The sequence below is a fragment of the Pteropus alecto genome, unplaced genomic scaffold, assembly GCF_000325575.1.
Source record: "Pteropus alecto unplaced genomic scaffold, ASM32557v1 scaffold72, whole genome shotgun sequence".
NCBI classification, from domain to species: Eukaryota; Metazoa; Chordata; class Mammalia; order Chiroptera; family Pteropodidae; genus Pteropus; species Pteropus alecto.
Window position 1 is genome coordinate 14,636,331 of NW_006436811.1, and position 6,831 is coordinate 14,643,161.

A 6,831-nucleotide genomic window follows, 5' to 3' on the forward strand; every position below is an offset into this window, starting at 1 on the left:
CCTTAAACATTATTTGTAGTCCCATGGCACACAGTGTAAGAATGACAATAAAAAATTTCTTAACTGGTCATCACTGTAAGTATATTCTTTATAAATTATATATTTATCAGTCCCAAAAGTGCTTATTTATAAACAACTAATCAAGTTTATTCTATTAATGTTTATTATTTCCTGAAATATATGAAGGATGAAAATATATTTTTTCATGTTTCAGATTGTTTTCTATTAATTTATTCTACTTTCATACCATTTTCAATATTTTACTATAAAGTAAGTAAACATATGTAAGCTATCCATAGTTTTTAAAGCATGAAATTCTTCCTGATGGATGCTAATAATTGTTGAGTTCATTGATGAGGTAGAGATTCAGCTGATAAAACAGTACCTTGTGTCTGATATTAATAGAAACTGCAAGCTTCTATCTTGAGAATTAATTTCTTTGTGCTCCGTCCCTCAGTGCTCAGGATATTTCTGGATGATGGATGTCCTAAAGGAAGGCAGTGTCAAGCCTCAAACATGCTTGAACACACTGTGGTAATTTATGCTCTGCTTTCTTGGTGCTAATGTAATGGGTTACAATATTTGAAGTTCAAGAAGATAAAGAAGCTGTTGTTTCAGCATCTTGACATATATTGCTTATTAGAAATATAAGCCGTTTACAAAAGGGTAAAAACCATGTACAAATTTTTTGTTATTATATATAAATATAAGTGGAATTAGACTAATCACATAATAAATTATTTTTAGCACATTGTCATTTAAATTGATAATAAATTATGTAGGAAAATCAAGAGCTAAGTGGGCATTGATATTTTTCTTTCTAATATTAACTATACATGAAATATCTTTAAAAGAATCCAAAATATAGTAAAGTATTAATAACATCCAAAAGTTTTACACACACACAATAGAGATCATATTTGGAATTCTTAAAAAAAAAAAAATAGAAATTTAAGCCAAGAAAGCACATTAAGTTAATTAGAAAATTAGATTTCAGAAGAATAGCCATTATCTCTGATAGAATTATATATATATATACACTACACATATATATTATATATGTATATATAATTATATATATATATTTATACACACATACATATATATACACACACATATATGCCTTTGTAAATCTGTCAAATATTATAATATCTTTATGATGATTTCTACAGTTAAACATATAGTGATGAAAAAATGAATTCTTTGATCTGCTCAATTGTCATTTTTTAATGCCCCATTAAAATTTTAATCACTAGTAAGAAACATGGATGAAACAATTATTTTTTTTTCAGTTACTTAAACATTTCTCATTCTTTTCTGCCCAGGCTAAATAATTTCAATTGAGACATTACTGTCTTAAGTTTTTAGTACAACATGGGTTTCTGTTAAAACAACTTAGATATATCACTAAAAAAAGTTTGAGATAAATAGAAATTTTAGTTCATTAACTTTTCAAAAGACTACAACCATTATTCAATTACAACTACAGCCTAAAAGTCCACTCATTTCAGATTCCAAGAGATGACAAGTAAAGAAAACAGCAGGTATTTGTTTAACATACAGTGAAGATTTGTTATACAGTATACTTTTTTTTATAGTGGGCCATGTGAAAAGATTAATGAAAAAATTCACATTAACCTTACATTTTGATTCTATTCATGCAAATTTCCTCATAGCTTTTGATACCTAAAGGTTTTCCATCACATTCTCATCCCTTTAGAATCTTCTTCATGAGATACTTATGGACCATTTCAACTAAAAATCTCATTTAGTTAACTTCTCCTTTCAAAAGCCACCTAAAACTATAAGTACTATAATTTCTTGTTACTAAGATAAGTCACTCTGTGGATGAATACAATTATATCCACCTAAGATGCTGAGCCTGTGATACATCTAATGTCCTCAACACCTCAGGTATTAAAAAATAATAGACAATTCTCAATGGTAGAGCTGAACAATTCACTTTGCGGTAATTAAATCTTGTTTAATCTTACTGACTACATGCCCTTCCTCCTCTTTACTGTTACTATTTTGCCTGTTTTTTTTACTGCGTCCCAAGTCAAACCGAAGCTTAAAAGAAAGCTTAGAGTACATCACAGAGTTAACTCTCCTCTCTTGAAGTAATATCCATATATATGGGAAAAAGAAAAAGTGGAATTGAAGATAAAATATTACAAAGATGTTGGCTGTTCATCACTCTTATTGAAAATACTTCTTTCCAATAAGGAATTGAAAGCTTAGTCTCTCTGTAAATTATTTTCAAAAAAGGAACTACTGCCTAGGCCATGTAATTTTCCAGTGACCTTATCAAAAATGTTATCTAATAAACCATTCTACATGAAATATACATGTCTATATATTTATATCTATATCTATCTATATATAATGTCCCAGACAAATTTGTGAAGCAGGCAAAAGTCATTAATTTTAGTGTCCCAGATTCCTCATTCCTCAATTTAGATTCACCAAATATTGTCTGAACCTCTATTCTTTTTCTGGCATTGTTCTAGGCATTTTCTAGGATGTTACTTTACTTTATATTCACAAACACCTTTCATGTCCATGGTTTTACAGACATAATAACAGGCAAATAATTAACCCCTCTGACAGGCTTAGGGGTTATTGTAGTTTGCCTAAGACAGATAATAACATGCATTTCTAGCAAACCAAACCTTCTGAAGCCAAATTAATTAATATCCAGCTTTTATCCTCACCAAGTGTACTTCTGAAATGTTAAATATACAATAATATCTGGTCATCTAATATTTAGAAACATATGACATCTCTAGATGCAATATATTTATCTTATTTCTCAGTCATTTAAGCCAATGACTTGAAGTTGATTGTTTCAAAAGCACTCTATCAAGACCTCTGCCTTATGACAGTTCCTGGAATTCAACAAGTTAAACTATTATTATTATTCACTGAAAAACAGCAGAAATTTCAAAGCTACGTGTTGACTCTTTTAACAACTTTAAAAAATTCCATTTACAAAATTAAAGTAGGGGAAAATATTTTAGTAGCATGTGACATAGTATGCTTTGCTTCACTTGACTTTTTTAGATGAAAATACAAAATCCCAAGCTTATACAAAACAACAGAAATACCTAAGTTAATTATGTATTGGCTTGATTGATTAAATTATAGTTAACCATCTCCAGATTTGTTTTAATATTATCTATTTTATTTTAGACTTTTTACATAGGAAAATATGTTTAAAATAAAAAAAGTAGATGGACTTTCCTTTGTGACTTTATTTTTTAAGTTGGCAAATTAGTAAAAAAATAATTACCCTTAAATTATATACTTCCCAGGTAGTAAAAGCTCATTTGCCACAAAATTCAATTTTCTCAAATAATCAACCTCAAAAATGCTACAAATATACAAACATAACATACTTATATTTAACCTACATGCATAGTATTTGTAAATAGTATCTTAAAGTGCATTTAATTACAACATTACAACTTATTTCCTAATGAATTAGGTTATGGGAAAACCTGCAGCTATTGTTTAAGAACATCACTTCAAATAAAAAGCAATGGATATTGTGTCACATGTATACTCTTAATATAAGTGTTGGACTATTATAGCACTAAGAGAAAGCCTTATTTAAGACTAACTTAATATTAAGGAAAGAAATGATAAACAATAAAATTTATCTAATGGATAATGAGGACCATTATCAGAATAGATAAGGAACATTGACTCATAAATTTTACTTTATGTAAAATTTGCAAAGAGACATTAGTGGAAATTTATTTGCTAAATTTAACCTAATTTTGCTTATTTTATACTTTGTTCAAGTGAAACATTCATATTTTAGTTTAAACCACCTGAGTTATTATTTTAAAAAAACTGAATGATACTCAACTGTCATTAAAATCCAGGACTTATTTTGACTATATTTATCGAAATCACAGTAAAATGCCATGATTTCACATATTATTGCTCTCCAAATTTGACAGGAACTTTAAAACTGAGATTAGCAGAAGGGACTCTAATGGGGAAAGTTCTCCAGATTTCCCAGTAACAAAAGGTATTTTAGAAAAGAACCCACAAAAGTTTGCTGTGACACTTCCCCATTGGTCATTATGCAGAGACTCTAAAGTGGACTATATTTGGATTTAAGCCCCAGCTCCATCACTTGCTTCTCTAGGACTTGGAGGAAGTTGCTTACCATTTCTGTGCCTCCTTTTTCTCATCAGTAAAACACTGATGACAATAGTAATGGGATCCTATGGAGAGTAAATGAGTCAATAATGCCACTGTCTGGCAGGTAGTAAAGGTTCTGTAAGTGTTATCTGCTCAGTGTTACCATCCATCATTTCCTAGCCATAGAGAAAATCACTTTTAACTCCTTTTACCTTCAGCAAACAGAAGTAATAGCCATTTAATCATCTTCACTGAATTTTCACAATGGCTCACACCATTATTTCCAAAGGGTCCTGCTAGAACAATGAGATTCTTACCCAAACTGAGGAAGCAGGACAGCACAGAAAGGAAGATGATACTGTTACATATACTTAAGGTCCTTTAGACAACTCAAATTAATTTAATGTTGTCAATAACTGTGAAAAATGAAGATAATTTTTAACTTTGCATATAATACTATAACAATAAAAATTATTAAACATGTAGTACACTGAAGAATATAATTTTTAAAAGACTATATAAAAATGTATTTGTACATTTTTAACTTCTTTTTGTATTTCATTTTATGTATTTTTCATTTTGTAAGTTTGGAAACTGAATTAAACTCTTCATCTCAATAATATCAAAGAAAGTAAAATCAACAAAAAGGTAATGCTCTACCAAAATGGATATTACTGATACTGTTGCTAAACTGAAATATCTTTGTGATAATAATATTTTGTAATTATATTGTCTTTTTGTTGTCTCACATGTTTTACAAATTTCTCAAGTGTCTACAGGGGGGTCATGTTATCTCTCACTGCAGTAGAATTTTCCCTTAGGTAAAACAACATTTCTGCAATAAAACAGTGTCCTCATACACAGTTAACTGTAGCAAATTAAAATTACTTTTTTTTTTCCTTTGAAAATGCCTGGGGAGCTTAAAGCCATAGGATACAACTATGAAAAGTGACATTAGACTGAGAAACCAGACTAATACTCAAGCTTCCAAACCAAATAAAAGAAAAACAGAAGCAGATAAAAATGTAACTTGCTGTTTTATCAAGGTATATACACATGGTATCAAAGGTTGCCTGGTTTAAGAAGATGATAAAGTTTAGAAGCTGTTCTTTTCAAAATCTAAGGTAAACCACAGAGCACTGGTATTTTATAGTTCCCAGTCACATCTGTACAATCTATTTAGTTCAGAGGAAAGTTATCTAGTAACTACTAACAGCCCTCTCTTGATGGTTTCTGTGAATATTTCAGATAACGTAGGGATTCTGAAAAAGAGTCCTTAGTATGTACTGTCAACAGCCACTGTCAGATTACATGGATGGCTATAATTGAGTTGTCAATGAATATCTGTAACTCTAGAATTTTGCTAATCTTTCAACATATACATGATGCCATAATCAGGTTTCAATTCATTGTTTCTATATAGGATTAGGAGTGTACTGCTAGGTTTCCTGAAGTTTAATCATATTCTTTAGTTTTATATTTACTTTAGTTCATCTCTTAATCCCTCCTTTTCTTATATTTCTAGTCATCTCAGACAACCAATTCTACTCATCTGGACAATTTTATTTTTATGGACTTATTATTACTGCCTTTCCAAACAAGGGCATGGTTATACCAGCACTCTCATGCACTGCTAGTGGAATATGAATATAATAAGCATTTTATGGAGAGCTTTTATAAATCTTTTTTTTTAAATGATAAATGCCATTCTCTTGAACCCAGCCATTCTATTTATAGAATTTTTTTCTCTTTGTTTCTCTATATATACTTTCTCAAGTGAGAAATATATATTATTTACTATAGTATTTTCTTGTAACAGAAAATATGGAAATACTACAAATTTCCTAAATAACACATCAAATAAATTACAGTGTGTGTCTGTATATTTATAAACACACACTAAGTGTAATTAAAATCTCATTAAAATATTAAGGACCGTTTTTTATATATAATTAGGGAATAATCTTCGTAATATGTTGATAAGTAAAAAAAGCAAGATATAGAACAATGTATGTAGTGTGCAGCCATTGTGTTTAAAAAGGGGTCAGGTGGAAAAATACATACACAGATCTGCTTAAATATCTATAGATATATAAGGGGTACCTAAGAACGTGTCACAATTTTGCCTCTTAGGAAGTGAATTGGGTGTCTCGTAAACAGGAAAGGAAACAAGAATTCTTACTTCATATTTTCTAAGCCTTTTAAAAGTTGAATTACAAGAATATTTTACCTTAATAAAAACCAAAAAGTAGACGAAAAAATTATAACTTGAAAAAACTTTATCTAACTTCCCTCTTTCTGAGTCTCTCTTAAGTTTCTCATTTATTGATACCTATTTGCTAATTTTATTAGTTCAAAGTGTAGAAGTAGGACTCCAAATTGAGAGGCTCACATCTTTATTATTTAAGATTCAATGTATCCAAAACTAAAAACATTTATTATATTTTAGTATAATAAATAGCTCCTCCTCAGGACTTTTACACTTTAACCACCACTTGGAAATTTAAAAATAATAAATTTGACAATTAAATAAAATTTAAATAATTCCTGGTCAAAAAAACGAAATCAAGGCCAGTTTTATTTTCTCGGAGCCACCAAAGGGAATACTTAAACAAAAGGCTGAGCTTTTTGGTATGTGGGTAGATCGTTGCTTTAAAGTTTGTTATTTTCTCCAAT